General features: G+C 39.0%; 1 pseudogene; it reads left to right on the forward strand.

Moving 5' to 3' along the window:
- Window positions 1–17,993, forward strand: part of LOC145007381 (phosphatidylinositol/phosphatidylcholine transfer protein SFH8-like) — a 143,199-nt pseudogene that overhangs the window by 100,970 nt on the left and 24,236 nt on the right.

Genomic DNA, 17,993 nt, shown 5'->3' on the forward strand with positions numbered 1-17,993 from the left:
AGTTTCATACACACCATCACAAGGTAATGCTTTAAAATAAAGAATACTATTAAAAAAGCATTAATCGAACCAATTTCATTATCAAATTAAAAGGTAAAACCTTGTTTATACAATGCATGAAAGGAAATAATATTTCTTGCCATTTCTAGCGAATAACAACATTTATTCAAATCTAAACTAAACCCACTACTTAGCGATAAAGTATAAAATCCAATCTTGGTGACAGGTAAAGCTTTCCTGTTTCCCATGATCAAATTTATTCTTCCTTGCTCCACATTCTCACTTCTTCTTAGTCCCTGCAGATCAAAACAGACATGAATACCACAACCGATATCAAGGACCCAAGAGTTAGAATGGGGTGAGTTATTAGATAAGATAGTTTAAATACCTGCATGGTTGGGTTTGACTTTCCCATCCTTCACATCTTGCTGGTACTTTGGGCATTTCCGCTTCCAATATGCCTTTTCATGGCAATAGAAGCATTCAGCCTCTTTTGGGTCAGAAGAAGGAGTGACGAAACCTTTCTTGGTTCCACTTGAAGAAGAGCCATCAAGGGTCCTAGCCTTGGTACCCTTCGAAGAAATGTTTCTCTTCTTCCCCCGTCTTTTCCCGATTGCCAAGACAGGGTTGAAGTTGATAAGAGTAGGAGTAGTAACAACTGCCTTACCCTTAAGACCCCTTTCCACAGTCTTTGAGAGTCCTTGAAGTTTGCTGAGAGTGACCTCTTCCTTGTTCATGTGGTATGTCATGCGGAATTGATCATAACATGAAGGTAAGGAGTGCAAAATGATATCTATTGCTAGCTCATCGGGGAAGTTCACATTAAGCTTCAACAAGCGATCAACAAATCTTTGCATTTTCTACATGTGGCCCATGATGGGTTCACCATCCTTCATTCGGGTTGTTATCATGGAGGAGATGATTTCATACCTCTCTTGTCTTGCACTTTGATGGTATCTTTCCGTCAAATCTTGGTGCATTTCAAAAGGGTAGAAATCCTCGTAGGACTTTTGGAGGTCGGTTGTCATAGTGGCCATCATGATATATGCCACCTTGGTGGCATCTCTTTCATGTGCCCTAATGTCAGCGATCTCTTGAGGAGTAGCAACTGTCTCGTCATCTCCTTAAGCTCCTTATCGAGGACATATTCTTTGTCCTCGTAGTGGGTAATCATTCGGATATTTCTGATCCATTCATTAAAGTTGGATCCATCAAAAGTGACTTTCCCACACAAGTTCATTAGAGAAAAGGAGCCATTAGGATTAGAGCTAGAAGCAACAGTGTTTGCAGACATCTGAAAAGAAGAAAAGTTTAGTTTAGAAATAGAGATAGTCCTTAATAAAACACCCAAATGTAGAATTAAGGCTAGGACCCAATCACAATATATTATACTTAGAAGAGGTATGCCGTAATCTAAGTAACAACATATTTGAAAGGTAAGTGAATGACGATTCACCAATTTCCACCAAAGCCGAAATATTAAAAATATTTAATTTGGTTCTTAGAAACTCCTCGATTCTTTTGAGATTCAATGAACTTTTCAAAGGCATGTTTCAATCTCGAGTGTTCCCTCCAAGTTTTGTGATTGGGATGCCGAGGATCACAAAACTAGGTGTGAAGTAACCATGCAAATTACTTGGTACCCTTAATGTGTTACCCCTCAATCGATGTGCCGGTTAACCACACACGCTCCATCGATACTATGATAAACATTCAGTCACCCTTTACCTACCTTGTTAAGTTCAAGTTAGTGTGCCGGTTAACCATACACGCTCCACTAACAACTTAGACAAAGTGTAAAGTGTAATTTTATGGATTAGAACCTTATTCACATTTTTCCTAAAGTAACTAAGATTGGGAATTTAACAAACATTTAGTTACTAAAGGGTTGGAACTAAAGTTTTAATCAAGACTTTACTTGTTCCAAAACTTGAGGACAAGTTTTGTAAACTTTCAAAACTTTTCATTTCTTTAACTTATGAGTTAATAGAGTATTAAAAATGAAGACTCTTCATTTTTATAACTCATGTGTTATTTTAATGGTTTTTAACAAAGTGACTTTTGGTTTTCCATAACTTGAGGACAAGTTATGGACTCCATTAAAACACATTATGATCATGAATTAATCTACCACATAGGTTACAAATAATTCCTATGATCATCTAAACATCATAAGAACAAGAACCTGAATATGGACACTTTCAAGAATCAAAGATTACACTTAAAACTTGTAATTTTGATAATTGTCATTGTAAATGGATTAGAATAAACATTACACCATCTAAAACATGTTTTCAAGTACCAAAACAATTTAGGGTAATGTTTCTAGTCCATTTCCAGCAACTAAAATCGAAATTCTGAACACAGCAGCCTCTACTCGTCGAGTGCAAGAACAGACTTGATGAGTAGCTTGCATTTGTTCATGGACTCGTCGACTCCCCCTATGGAATCGGCGAGTTCATACGAGCAGAAAACATAAAATCGATTTTTTCAAGAAGTTTGCACAAAATATCAACAAACAAGCCTAGTCTCTGATACTACTAATGGGTTTTGAGCATTCTAACACCTCCTAAGTGTACATGCAACCCTAATAACCTTGGATCTATGTTTGTCTAATAATCATGCAAAGTTGTTTTCTAAGGTTATGAACCTATCTAGCATACATGGGGTACAATTTTCTTTGTATAAAAGTAGAACTACATACCTTGATGTTGAAAGTGTTCCTTGAAACCTTGTGAGCCTAGCACCTTAAGTGTGATGCCTCAAATTCTTCACACAACACCAAATGCAAAGAATAAACTTGAGGGAATACTCTAACACATGCAAAATTAGCCAAGCCCACTTATTTCTTAGTGCGGCCGATTTTGGGGAGATTTACATTGCTTATATAGTGTGTTGCATTAGGTAAACCCTAATGTTACATGACTCTTCATTTCTTGATCCATGGGTTAACTCCATGGAGCATCTTAGCCCACTATATAAGATATGGAATATTTACTTAATCTACCCATATATCTAATTAGTTATCTTTTGATGACTTAATTAATTCTAAATTAATTCTTGGTCAAAACTAATTAAATAATATTATTAATATATTAGAACTTATAATATATTAATAACCATAAGTGTTATTTCTCTCATTTAGTTTATTCAATTGCATGATGCCATGCAACCCAAAGGGACCATACCGGGTCGGGTCAAGTATTTACCAGCAATAGTTATGGACTTAGACACCTTATTCATAAGACAATATTTTACAATGATAGTTTATTAACATAGACTGGATACAAACCGACTATTAAGATTTTTACAAATTTTTATATATTACATACTTTCCCAGTTATACAATACGAAAGCTATAATATTATATATTCTACATCTTCTTCCGGTAGATGACTATACTGGATGCTTATCACTTGCAATAATTTAGACATTGAGAGGGATAAACGGGTGACCCTTAGTAAGTTAAATAACATTTACAATATAACCCTATGCCATATACATATGAATATGACAGAAGCAAAGAGGGGCAAAGAAGAACAAAGGCATATGTGTATCATATGGAAAACATTCCATATCAACCAACAATCTAATTCAATGATTTACAATCAATGTGACCTGATAATTTCAATACTTGATATACATCAATAAAGCTTCGGTCCAAATGGCACAGAAAATACAATTTCGGATTATCATTTTGCTAGAATATACAGGCTTTCAGCCCTACATAGCCCTATACCAATACCAAAAGTTATACGAGTCATGCTCTACATGGCCAAAGGCACAAAGCCAATACCATAAAATTATACGAGTCATGCTCTACATGACCCAAGGCATAAATCCGATATAACACAGGAAAGCACATTGAATATATAACATATAACATACAACTGTCCCGATATTGAACTCACCGTGAAATACTCGGGGATTAAATGATAATTTGGGCAGCACTTCGGCTCTAAATATGACTTTCTGTGACGAAACCGGGGATTTTAGTTGAAAATTGGCCTTACTCGGGCAGAGTTTAGACTTGAAGATATAATTTTTTCGGGAACTTTGGGGCGTCGGGACTTGCTTTGGGTGTCGGGAATGATACTGGGGATTTAGGGGTTTAAAAGTGGCTAGAGAGGGTTTTTAGAGTGAAGGAGATTGAAAAACGACAACCATAATACGAATAGCCTCGCATCCCTTTTATAGGGTCCGAAGCAGCTCACTATGCGAGATGTAGTCTCACTGTACGCAGGGCGTACGAGGCTACGTGTCCAATTCTCAAAAGGGAGGGTACGTGGGTTGGGCGTGTCTGCTACGTGGCCATCATGCAAAGACCGGAGACGTGGTCAATCCGTGGTCCTGCCATGCGAACGTTAGGCATAAGCCTTTACGCGGGGCGTACATCCTCAGATAAGGCTTCGAATTTTCATTTATTTTTATTTAAAAACTTCAAAATTTTATATCTTTTGCGTACGAGCTCCATTTTGACGTTCTTCATATTCACGCATAGGTGAGATTATACTCTACAACTTTTGTTTAGACTCCGTTGGCTAATTTTGAATTCATTTTTAATATTATATTTTTAACCGGCCGGGATAGGAAAAGTCAATTAAAAATTCATAACTTCTTCATCCGATGTCCGTTTTCGTCTTTCTTTTTAGCGTTGTACTACTATTGACGAGACCTTCGATTGTCCTTTAAGTTGCGTCAGCTAAAAATCACTCAATATTTATTTTGAGTTTTTTAGCTTTCTACTACTATTCCGAAATTTAGAAAACATCATAACTTCCTCATATAAAGTCAAATTTGGACGTCTTTTTTATGAAAATTCTCAGTTTAACGAATACTACGACTTTCATTTAGATCATAAGGACTAAAAAAGTGGTTTATTGAAACTTACTTTTTACGTCATACGACGTCATGTCGGTTCTGTCGCAAAACTTTAATTAGTCACAAATTCTTTGTTATAACTCAGATTTCGATGAGGCTTTCGTCTAAATGTTTCTAACGAAATTATTTACAACTTTCAATAATAAAATTATAATTATTTCAAATTTTATATTTTCGTTAAATTTCAATATTTGACTTTTGATTGGAATCTCATAAGACTTTCAATATTTTCCGAGTGATTCTAAACATAGTAATACTTCATTTCTACTAAAAACTATTTGTTACAACTCAACGCTCAAATTCATATAATATTTCATAATATTATTCATTTTTTTTAAATTACATAACATGATAACTTAACGTGTATGTTACATCAGATTTGGGCGTTCTTTTTATGCACGCTCTCGGTTTAATGTATAATACGACTTTCGTTTAGATTTCTAAGGCTAAAAAGTAATTTATCATAAATTCACTTTTTACATTACACGGTGTCATGTCGGTTTTTCCGTAGAACTTCGAAGGGTCATAACTTCTTCGTTATAACTCGGATTTCGACATTCTTTATATGTATGGAACCCTTGTGACATATAATAGAACTTGGTTCAGATTATTCCTTCTAAATAATCTCCCATCAAAAACTCATTTTTGACGCTCATTGTCTCTAAATTGACTAGCCCGAACCTGCGGTCGTTATAATACACCAGAGGCCAGCAGGGCCAGAGCCGTTGCATCAAGCATCCCCAAGGTGCATTGATTTGCTTTCATTGTAATCAGACTGGCCATAAAAATGTTGATTATTCGATATTGACAGGGGACAGTGGCATCACCTGCACTAGCCACCTTGAGGATTACTGATGGTCGTGAGGGCAACCTAGAGACACTTGTGTTGAAGAGGAGAGCATTCCAACTGACTACTGATGTGCTTACCGGTACATGACTTTTTTGTATCTTTTATTTCTTTCTTTATTTTTGCTAATGTTATATTTGATGTTGCATAGGGAATTTGTTAGTCAATGGTATGACTACTCATGTTTTGTTTGACTCGAGTGCTACCCGATCCTTTATATCTATTGCACTTAGCAAGAAGTTTATTGATGATCCCAAGACTCTACATTACCCGTTAGAGGTGGAGATTGTTAATGATAACTCAGTGAGTGCTTCGAGGGTTCATTGTGGGTGTGTACTAAATCTGTTCAACGAGTGATATTCTACTTACTTGGTATCGATTCCTCTATGAGGGTCGAAAGTTATTATCAGGATGGATTGGTTGGGTCCCAATGGGGCTATGATTGACCGTGAGCACCAATTAGTGAGAGTTCGAATCCCAAGTGGGGCATAACTGGTTATTCCCAACGAGGGTACTTCGCATGGGCTGACTATTCGTTCAGCTGCATAGGTCAAGAGATATCTTCAAGTAGGGTTATTCTGTGTTTCTGACCTATGTAGTGGATACTCCGGTTGGGGACACAAAAACATTGAGTTAGGTGCCCATTGTTCGGTATTTCCTCGATGCATTTCCTGAGGGTTTTCAAGGAGTGCCTCCTGAGAGGTAGGTTGAGTTTTAGATTGATTTAGTTCCTCTTGTGGCCCCAATAGCCAAGACATTATATCGCTTGGCACCACCAAAGATGCACGAGTTGTCTACACAACTTCAAGAGTTGATAGAAAATGGATTTATTCGACCGTGTAGTTCACCTTGGGGAGCTCTGATCTTGTTTGTGAAGAAGAAGGACGATTCACACAGGATGTGCATTGACTATCGGGAGTTGAATAAGCCAAAGTAAAGAACTATTACCCACTACCGAGGATTGATGACTTATTTATCAGCTTTAGGGTGCATCTTGGTTTTCCAAGATTGATTTGCGATCGGGTTGCAATCAGATGAGGGTCAGGGATGATGATGTACAAAATATGACCTTCAGGTTTGGTTATGGTCATTACAAGTTCGTGGAGATGCCATTTGGGCTCAATATTGCACCAGCAAGATTCATGGATCTCATGAATCGAGTTTGCAGACCAATGTTGGATCAGTCGGTGATAGTGTTTATTGATGATATTTTGGTCTACTCCAACACCAAGGAACAACACGAGGAACATTTACAAGAGGTATTGCAGACTTTGAGGAGAGAGAGAGAAAGAGAGAGAGAGAGAGAGAGAGAGAGAGAGAGATAGAGAAAGAGAGAGAAAAAGAGAGATAGGTTATATACCAAATTCTCCAAATGTGAGTTTTGGTTATGCGAGGTGCAGTTCTTGGGAACATCGTCAACCAGAAGGGTACATTGGTCGATCCGACCAAGATAGATGCCATGATGCGATGGGAGGTTCCAAGAACCCCATCTGAGATTCAGAGCTTCCTAGGTCATCCATGGTATTATTGGAGATTTTTCCCGGATTTCTCCAAGATTGTTATACCATTGACCCAATTGACAAAGAAAAATGTTATTTTTTGGTGGGGGCCTAATCAATAGTTGACTTTTGAGACTATGAGGCAAAGATTATGCGAGGCCTTGATTCTCATGCGTCCCGAGGAAATGGATGATTTTATGGTTTATTATGATGCGACTATTTCGGGTTTGGGAGTTGTCCTCATGCAGAGAGGACATGTTATTGCTTACGTTCGAGGCAGCTGAAGCCTGATGATGTGAATTATCCTATTCTTGATTTGGAATTGGGGGTCGTTGTTTTTGTCGTCAAGATATGGAGGTATTAAATGTATGGGGTCATGTATCTGATGGATTTGTCGAACTTTAATATGAGGCATCGGAGGTGGTTGGATGTGGTAAAGGATTATGATTGTGAAATCTTATACCACCGTGGAAAGGCCAATATTGTGGCAGATGCCTTGATCCGTAAGACAGTGAGTGCTCATGTGAGGTATTTATGTTTGAGGATGCTTATTATTTCACCTCTATTATATATAATCAATAAGGCTCAGGTAGAAGGATTGAAAATGGAAAATTGGAAGGCAAATCCGATCAGGGGACATATTCCTTTATTTTTCAGAGATGGTCGGGGCTTGTTGAGTAAGTTAGTCAGAGTTTGGATTTCGACTACTGGTGCGGTGAGATAGAAAGTGTTAGATGAGGCTCGTGAGTTGAAGTTTTCGATCAACCGAGGGGCTACAAAGATGTATAGGGATCTAAAGTTAAGTTACTGGTGATCTTGTATAAAAAGGGATATAATATGGTTTGTAAAGTGGTGCCTGACATACGGGAAAGTTAAGGCCGAACATTAGAGACCCCAGGACAAGTTGCAGTCGTTACCCATTCACAAAACTGCCAAGGAAGGCGCATGTAGTTGATTCGATCTGGGTCATTGTTGATAGATTGACCAAGAGTGCACGCTTCATACCGATTGTCGAGAGTATATCTGTTTGGAAGCTAGCTACTATTTCCATCGGGGGCGGTGGTTTGGCATGAGGTTCCCATTTTAGTGGTTTCAGATCGAGATGTTCGCTTCACCTCCAGGTTTTGGAGGAAGTTTTATGAGGGGTTGGGTACTCAACTGCATTTCAGTACATCATACCACCCCCAGACGGATGGACAAATTGATAGGACGATTCAAACACTCGAAGATATGCTCCGGGTGTGCGTATTAGATTTAGGAGGGAGTTGGGATATTTATCTTCCACTGACCGAGGTCTCCCACAATAGGAGTTATCATGCAAGTATGGATCTACCATATTTTGAGATGTTGTACGGGAGAAGGTGTTGGACCCCTATTGTTTAGATGAGTTCGGATTCCGGGTCATGAGTAGTACAAAAGTAGTGCTCAAGACCACTTTGTTGATTTAGCAAGTGTGTGAAAAACTGTGAGTTGCGTAAAGCTGTTAGAAGAGTTACACATATTGTCATCATTCAGACCTCATGTCTCAAGAAGGGGACATTGTGCTTTTGAAGGTGTCACCTTGGAAATGCTTCATCCGGTTCCAGAAGTGGGGCAAGCGGGGCCCCTGGTTTATTGGTGCATTTAGGATTACCGCTAGGGTGGGCAAGGTTTCATACCGATTGGATTTTCCTGATGAGCTTAGTCAGATCCACAACATGACCTTCCTGTTGGAATAGTGTCTAAGGCTGCAACTATATTAGGCGAGTATTTGATCCGGTTGTGCATGGTCCTTTTGGGTTGCCTTCACCATAGCAACTTGATGGATGATTTGTTAAGAGAGAGTAAATATTATAAGGAATAATATATGGTTATTTGATTAATATATGTCATAGATTAATTGGAATTAATTTGGTGACTTAAAGAGATTAATTAAATAAGAGGGTATAAACTGTCAATTGTTTGATAGTTACACTTTAGACTATAAATCCTTATCCATGATAGGATGGACGATTTCTAAGGCTTGGATAAGCCAAAATCGTCCATAGGGTTATCAAGGAAAGGATATGGATCAACTTAAAGTCTAAGTTATCCAATTAGGGTTAAAGCTGTAATCCTTAAGGAGTCTACAAGTATAAATAGACCCTAGGGGTGACGGAATTCGACACACCATCTAAAGTAGAGATACTCTGGCCGAATTCCTCTCCTCTCCTCTCTCCTAAATCATCCTTCTTGCTATTGGTGTTTGTAAGCCATTAGAGAAGTGATATTTGTGACTCTAGAAGCTCCAAGACAACAAGATCAACAAGGAATCCAAAGGTATGATTCTAGATCTATTTCAATGTTGTTATTTAACCTAATTAGCCATTAGAAGTCTTGGATTCAAAGCATGTTTAATTAGAAAGCCTAGATCCGAGCATTAGGGTTTTGCATGCGCACATAGGAAAGTTCTTATGGCTAAAACCCATCAGTGGTATCAGAGACTAGCTTGGTTTTCTTTAAATTGTTGCTTGATTAACTGAAACAAACCTGCAAAATTCGATTTTTGGGTTTCTGAGTCATGGACTCGGCGAGTTCCAAAGTGGACTCGGCGAGTAGGCCTGACTCGACGAGTCCCTTTGTGTACTCGGCGAGTCCGGGCGTCAGGATTAGGCAAAACCGGGATTTTTTCATGTTTATCTTATGGAAACTTACCTTAATTATATTAGATCAACCCTAATCCGATTTTTTGATATATATGACTATAATCTTGATCTAATTAAAGATATTTATCATCTAATAAAATATTTAATTTCCTTACATGATAAATGATTAATTATTTTGATAATTATCTCAAAAGAAATCTTGGATAAATCAAATAAAGATAATTAGGATATTAATTGTTAATTGGAATTATTTGTTATTTGATCCTCCATGTTTTAAATGTTTTAAACTTGCCCTCAAGTTTTGAAATTTATATTTGTGATTAAAAGGTTTTAATTTAGACAACTTAAATTTCAAACCCTACGTTTTAAAAGGTTTAAAACACAACCTTATACTAATATGATATTACTAGAATAATCTATATATGTATAACTAAATGCTAGTCTTACCGTTAGTAGGCCTCATTCACGAAGCCGATCTATAAGGTGGGTATAAGGTTGCGGCCTATAAAATGGCGCTTAATGGGTGTACACTCACACCCACCGCTTGCTTGATTGGTGGAGGGTCGTTAGCCGAACGGGTAGGATAGGGAAACCTCATCCTCTCATTAAAAGAATAATAAGAAATACAAAGTAACTACACGTTTTAAAAAATTTCCCAATCTTAGTTACTTTAGGAAAAGTGAATTGATGCAATCCCATGAAATTACACTTTGCACCCTTGCTAAGAAGTTAGTGGAGCGTGTGTGGTTTACCGGCACACTAATTAGTTCTAAGCAAAGGTGGTAAAGGGTGATTCATTGTTTATCATAGTTCGATGGAGCGTGTGTGGTTTACCGGCACATCGAATAGGTGATCGTTACAATGAAGGCACCATGTGAATTTGCATTATAATTCACACCAGCTTTGTGATCCTCGGCATCCCAGTCACAAACAAGAGGGGCATATCGAGATTTAAACATGCCATCGAATAGTTCAATGAATCTCATCCGAACCTAGGAATTCTCAATACACTTAGGACTAATAGTCTAGGTTTTGTTATGGAGAATTAGCGAATCGTCATTCACTTACCTTCAATTTATTTTCATGTTAGATTACGGCATCCCTTTTCTAATATGTAAATGTTATTATTGGATCCTAACCCTAATTTTTCTTATTGGGTGATAATTAGGGATTCTTATTCTAATCTATCTTTGTCCTTTCTATAGATGTCGAACACAAACAACGCTGCTGCGAGTTCTTTCACGTTGATGAGCCTTTGCCAAAAGGTCACCTTCGATGGAACGAACTTTAGCGAATGGATAAGATACATTCGCACCATTGCTCGCTACGAGGATAAGGAGTATGTCCTCGATGAAAAGCTTGAGAAGATCAACCCCGAAATCGCTACTCCGGCCGAAATCACCGCTTTTGAGACTCATGAGCGAGATGCAACGAAGGTACATTGCATCATGATTGCCACCATGAACTCTGAATTCCAAAAGTCCTACGAGGACATGTATCCATACGAGATGCATCAAGACTTGTTGGAGAGATACCACCAAAACGCGAGACAAGAGCGTTATGAGATTTTCACTAACATGATCTCCGCTAAGATGGGTCATGGAGAATCTCTTACCGTGCACCTGCAAAAGATGCAAAGGTATGTCGATCGCCTTCGCAAGTTAAATGTTGACTTTGGGGAAGACTTGGCGATCGACATGGTGCTTCACTCTTTGCCTCCGATGTACAACGAATTTAGGATGACCTACCACATGAACAAAGAGGAGGTCACCCTAAGCAAACTCCAAGGTCTTTTGAGAGTCGCTGAGAGCAACTTCAAAGACAAGTCTGTTGCACCTACTCCCAATCCGTCTGTTGCTCCTGTCTTGGCAATTGGTCAAGGAAAGGGAAAGAAGAGGAAGGCTTCATCAAAGAACTATCGCAAGGTTAAAGCCCGAGATGGTGCCTCTTCTAGTGGGACCAAAGTTGATCCCTCTAAGCCCTATCCTAACCCGAACGAGGCAGAGTGCCACCACTGCCACAAGATAGGACATTGGAAGAGAAGCTGCCCAGAATACCTGCAAGCAATCAAAGAAGGAAAGATCAAGCCATCTTTCGCAGGTATATACACAATTAAATCTAACGATTCTAATCATGCTATTTCTTGGGTTCTTGACACCGGTTGTGGTTATCACATTTGTTCAAATGTGCAGGGACTAAGAAGAAGTAGGGATGTGGAGCAAGGAAGGATCAATCTAATCATGGGGAACAGAAGATCGTCGTCTATTACCAAGATTGGAGTGTATTCTTTAGTGCTTAGGAATAATTTATGTTTAGATTTGAACAATTGTTGCTATTCGCCAGAAATGGCTAGAAACATCATTTCATTTCATGGTTTATATAGAAAAGGATTTAGATTTTCTTTTAATAATGAGAATGGTTCTATTTTGGCTTATCTAAATAGTGTCTTTTACTTTGAAGCTATACCATGTAATGGAATATATGAAACTGTTGTGATTGTTGATAACTTAGGAAATGATGTTTTGAATATTGATTCTTCCACTAGTTTGGATAAAGCATCCTTGTGGCATTGCCGTCTTGGACATGTCAACAAGAAACGCATAGCCCAACTCTAAAAGGATGGAGTGTTGGAGTCATTCTAGCTTAGGGAAGATGACACATGCGAGTCTTGTTTACTTGGAAAGATGACTAAGTCACCCTTCACGAATACTTGTGAAAGGGGTGAGGGGCTATTGGACCTAATACATACCGATGTATGTGGACCCTTTAGATCAGCCACGAAGGATGGGAACCGCTTCTATGTGACTTTTACCGATGATTATAGTAGATATGGGTATATCTATTTAATCAAGCAAAAGTCAGAAACCTTTGAAAAGTTCAAAGAGTTCAAGAATGAAGTGGAGAATCAATTGGGCAGGAAAATCAAGATGCTTCCATCCGATCGAGGAGGAGAGTACCTAAGTCTTGAATTCCACGATTATCTCAAGGAGTGTGGAATAGTTTCGCAAGTGACGCCTCCTAGGACACCGCAGTTGAATGGTGTGGCAGAAAGGCGTAATCGAACCTTATTGGATATGGTTCGCTCTATGATGAGTCGTGCTTCACTACCTATCTTCTTTTGGGGGTATGCCTTAGAGACTGCCGCCCATATCCTTAACCGAGTCCCTACTAAGAAGGTTGCCAGAACACCTCACGAGATGTGGACGGGGAAAGCTCCCTCGTTGGCACATATCAAGGTTTGGGGTTGCGAGGCTTTCGTAAGATGAGATACTCACGAAAAGCTTGAACCTCGAAGTGAGCGATGTATTTTCATCGGCTACCCGCATATATCCTTTGGATATCTCTTCTATAGACCGAAGGACAATGTTGTCTTTGTTGCGAGCAGAGGAGTTTTCCGAGAGCGAGAACTCATAAGCCAAGGAGACAATGGGAGGCAAATCGAACTTGAAGAGATTCAAGAGTCGATAGATGAAGGAACCTCTACCGCTGGCATTCAACCCGAGGAGGAAACTCCGGTTGAACCGATTGACGAATCCTTACCTCTTAGACGTTCCGATAGAGTTAGATTTCATCCCCAGTTTTATGGTTTTCATATTACTACCGAAGGGGACACGTATATTAGTGATGGTACACTAGTAAATCTTGATGAACCCAATAGCTATAAGGAATCCATGGCAGGCTCGGAGTCTGCAAAATGGAAAGAGGCAATGGATAGCGAGATCCAATCCATGTATGATGACCAAGTTTGGAATTTGGTTGATTATGTGCCCGGACGTAAGACTGTTGGGTGCAAGTGGATATTCAAGAAGAAGACCGACGTGGATGGGAACGTACACACATATAAAGCGCGATTAGTTGCGAAGGGCTTTACTCAAACTCCAGGAGTTGACTATGATGAGACCTTCTCACCAGTTGCGAAGATTAAATCTATTAGAGTGATGCTAGCAATTACCGCATTTCATGATTATGAAATTTGGCAAATGGATGTCAAGATCGCCTTCCTTAACTGAAAGTTGGCTGAGGAGCCAGAGGGGTTTGTGGATCCGAAGCATCCAAATAGAGTGTGTAAGCTTGAGAAGTCCATTTATGGACTTAAGCAAGCGTCTCGCAGATGGAATCTTTGCTTCGATGAGAAAGTCAAAGAGTTTGGATTTGTACGAAGCGAAGACGAATCTTGTGTATATGTCAAAGCCAGCGGGAGTATAGTAAGCTTCCTCGTTCTATATGTCGATGACATATTAATCATAGGAAACGACGTCCCGACTCTGCAGGAAGTCAAGTCCTGGCTCGGGAAGTGTTTCGCTATGAAGGACCTCGGAGAGGCTTCTTACATTTTGGGAATAAGGATAGTAAGAGAAAGAAGTAAGAGACTAATTGGACTTAGTCAGAATACTTACTTAGAGAAGGTACTAAAACGTTTTAGTATGGAAAACTCAAAGAAGGGAGAACTACCGATACAAGGAAATGCCAAGGTGAGTAAGACTCAAAGTCCGAGTACTGAAGCTGAAATAGCAGAAATGAGCCAAATACCGTACGCTTCCGCAGTTGGCTCAATCATGTACGCTATGACTTGTACTCGCCCTGATGTAGCCTTCGCTTTGAGCATGGTTAGCAGATATCAAGGGAACCCTGGCAAAGCACATTGGATTGCAGTGAAGAACATCCTTAAGTACCTTCGGAGGACGAAAGAATGGTTCTTAGTCCTTGGAGGGAGTGATGACTTGAAGGTGCGAGGGTATAGTGATGCAAGTTTTCAGACCGATAGGGACAACCACCGTTCGCAGTCGGGCTGGGTCTTTACCCTAAATGGAGGAGTAGTAACTTGGAAGAGTTCCAAGCAAGAAACCGTAGCTGATTCAACGTGCGAATCAGAGTACATCGCAGCGAGCGAAGCGTCGAAGGAGGCAATATGGCTAAAGAACTTCATTGGTGATCTTGGAGTTGTGCCGGCCATAAAGGAGCCCATGGAGATTTTCTGTGATAACGAAGGTGCGGTTGCCTTGACCAAGGAACCGAGGGATCATGGTAGATCTCGACATATCGACAGAAAATATCACTTCATTAGACATTGTGTAGAAGAAGGACAACTCATAGTTAAGAGGATATCATCAGAAGATAACCCAGCAGATCCGCTTACGAAGGGACTGAGTAGGTTTAAGCACTTGCAGCATGCTAGGAGTATTGGGCTGAAGGATGATATTAGTATAGACTAGATAGTATTTAGAAACGTATAATAGATAAATGTAATTAACATTTGATGATTAAATAAAGGAGTTTTATTTATAAGTAAAGTTACTGTCATATGTTAATTGTTTAACTATTGTTTCACTTTGCATGTTTTGACTTCCAGAATAATTGAGTTTATTAGGAATAATCGAATTCTTCAAATTGTCCACAATCGTTCATATGTTGGAAGTAGATATGAATGAAGATTGTCATGAATTGGTGTGTAGATTGTCTAAATGGTGTTAGACATAGCAAGGGTTGCTTCAACGTTCATGAGTGCTTATGAACTGGTTTTGAGCATTGGAACAAACCCGCGCTTGCTGGAATCACTTTATGGAATACAATATAAAAGGCGATCGCAAGACGATAATATCATATAGTCTTAAAACCTAGATATATGGTTTATTATTTGTTAATTGATTGTACATTGATAATGTGATAACGCATCAGTAACTTGGTGTTATAAAATGCATTGTTGTGTATAGTTGGTTAATGAATAAGTAAATGCATATAAGTCGAAGTTTATCTGTAAATTTTATCCTAAGAGGGTAGAAGAGATATCTTGGCCACTCGATGATTTGATTTGACTTATGTGCCGGGCCCGGTCAGAACTGAATTGATGTGTTTGATTAAGTGCTATGTCGAATAAATCGGAGATCGAGAAATCAAATGCTAGACTAACCATTCCATAGGATTGTCAGCATGATATCTAACAGAGGAATGTACGATCCCTTATCTAAAGGACAAGATTGATTAGATCAGAGTTTGATAGCTTCTTTAAGAGCTACGATTGCAAACCGAATTGTACTTGTATAGTTACTAGACTTGTCCAAGTGGGAGACTGTTGGAATAGTGTCTAAGGCTGCAACTATATTAGGCAAGTATTTGATCCGGTTGTGCATGGTCCTTTTGGGTTGCCTTCACCATAGCAACTTGATGGATGATTTGTTAAGAGAGAGTAAATATTATAAGGAATAATATATGGTTATTTGATTAATATATGTCATAGATTAATTGGAATTAATTTGGTGACTTAAAGAGATTAATTAAATAAGAGGGTATAAACTGTCAATTGTTTGATAGTTACACTTTAGACTATAAATCCTTATCCATGATAGGATGGACGATTTCTAAGGCTTGGATAGGCCAAAATCGTCCATAGGGTTATCAAGGAAAGGATATGGATCAACTTAAAGTCTAAGTTATCCAATTAGGGTTAAAGCTGTAATCCTTAAGGAGTCTACAAGTATAAATAGACCCTAGGGGTGAGGGAATTCGACACACCATCTAAAGTAGAGATACTCTGGTCGAATTCCTCCCCTCTCCTCTCTCTTAAATCATCCTTCTTGCTATTGGTGTTTGTAAGCCATTAGAGGAGTGACATTTGTGACTCTAGAAGCTCCAAGACAACAAGATCAACAAGGAATCCAAAGGTATGATTCTAGATCTATTTCAATGTTGTTATTTAACCTAATTAGCCATTAGAAGTCCTGGATTCAAAGCATGTTTAATTAGAAAGCCTAGATCCGAGCATTAGGGTTTTGCATGCGCACATAGGAAAGTTCTTATGGCTAAAACCCATCACTTCCATGTGTCTCAATTGCGTAAGTGTGTAGTCAGTGATTCTACGGTGATTCCTTTTGATGATATTCAGGTCGATGAGTGCCTGAACTATGTGGAGAGGCCTATGATACTAGACAGGAATACCGATGCTCTATGCAACAAAGTGGTGAACATGATGAAGGTGCAACCGCAGCACCAGAAGGGCTCTAAGTGGGTGTAGGAGCTGGAGGTTAAGATGATGGAGCACTACCCAGACTTCTTTGTCACAACGAACATCAAGGATGAAGTCTGATTCAAGTGCGGAAGAATTGTGACATCTGGATCCCGAGGTAAATCATTTTCCAAAAATCACTAAGCTTGGCAAGGATGTCACGACATGGATTAGGTACATGGCGCTTCGAGAAATTGCGGGTTCATTTAAAGGCCGCCATGGCGTGGAAGTATATGGCCACAGCGTGGGAGCTGGCAATGGAAAAACCCTATTTCTTTCAGCAAGCAACTCTTTCCGTTTACCTTGAGCACCTTCCTGGACTCTTATAATTCCTCAAAATCGAATCTGTATGCTTTATATGACTAGATCTAGCTATTTTGTCCCTTAAAATTCATGTTCTTTATTATTGGGTGGTGAGATATCATAAAGTTTGTAGCTTTATGAATCTTCTTGCTATTTAGGGATGTGGTGCTTTAGATCTGATGTATTAGTGATTTTTTATGCCATGCATGGATCTTTGGGTCAAAAACCCTCATTTTGACCTAATAAGGGTCCAAGACATTCATTGGAGATGCATGTTTGGAATGTAAGGATTTTTATGTTATTATAAGATGCTAGAAATCTTTCTGGAAATGACGGTCTGGTAGTCTTCAAGTGAAAGTGCTTAATGGGTTAAGCCAAATTATGTTTTTGCCCTAATTAGATCTAGAAGAGAGATCTCTATCTCTTAGAGGGTCTAAATGGATAAAGTTGGAAACGTTATCCACTTGGACCTTTGTAAGAACCAAATCTAAACTTTGGAACCTTTGGATTAAAGAAAAACAACTTGATATATTAAGTTGTTGGAGACCAGTGCCCATGGTGTGGCCTAGGTTACCACGCCATGATGACTAGCCTAAAGCTCGTCTACCTTGTCCTTTAGTTGCCCCGGAGTGAGCATGGATGGCCACAACATGACGACCATCTAAAGTTGAATTTGATGTTGACCGTTGACTTTGACCAATTTTGACTTTAGGTCATTTTGGGTGTTTTGAGTAGTAGATTGAAGTTTAAGTCCCTATTATTATATAGGTTGTCAGTAGAGGAAATATTCAGAGCAGTGATTTACTTAGCTACCAATTCATACCGCGAGGTGAGTCTTT

This window comes from Lactuca saligna, chromosome 7, assembly GCF_052625555.1.
Source record: "Lactuca saligna cultivar CGN05327 chromosome 7, ASM5262555v1, whole genome shotgun sequence".
Taxonomy (NCBI): Eukaryota; Viridiplantae; Streptophyta; class Magnoliopsida; order Asterales; family Asteraceae; genus Lactuca; species Lactuca saligna.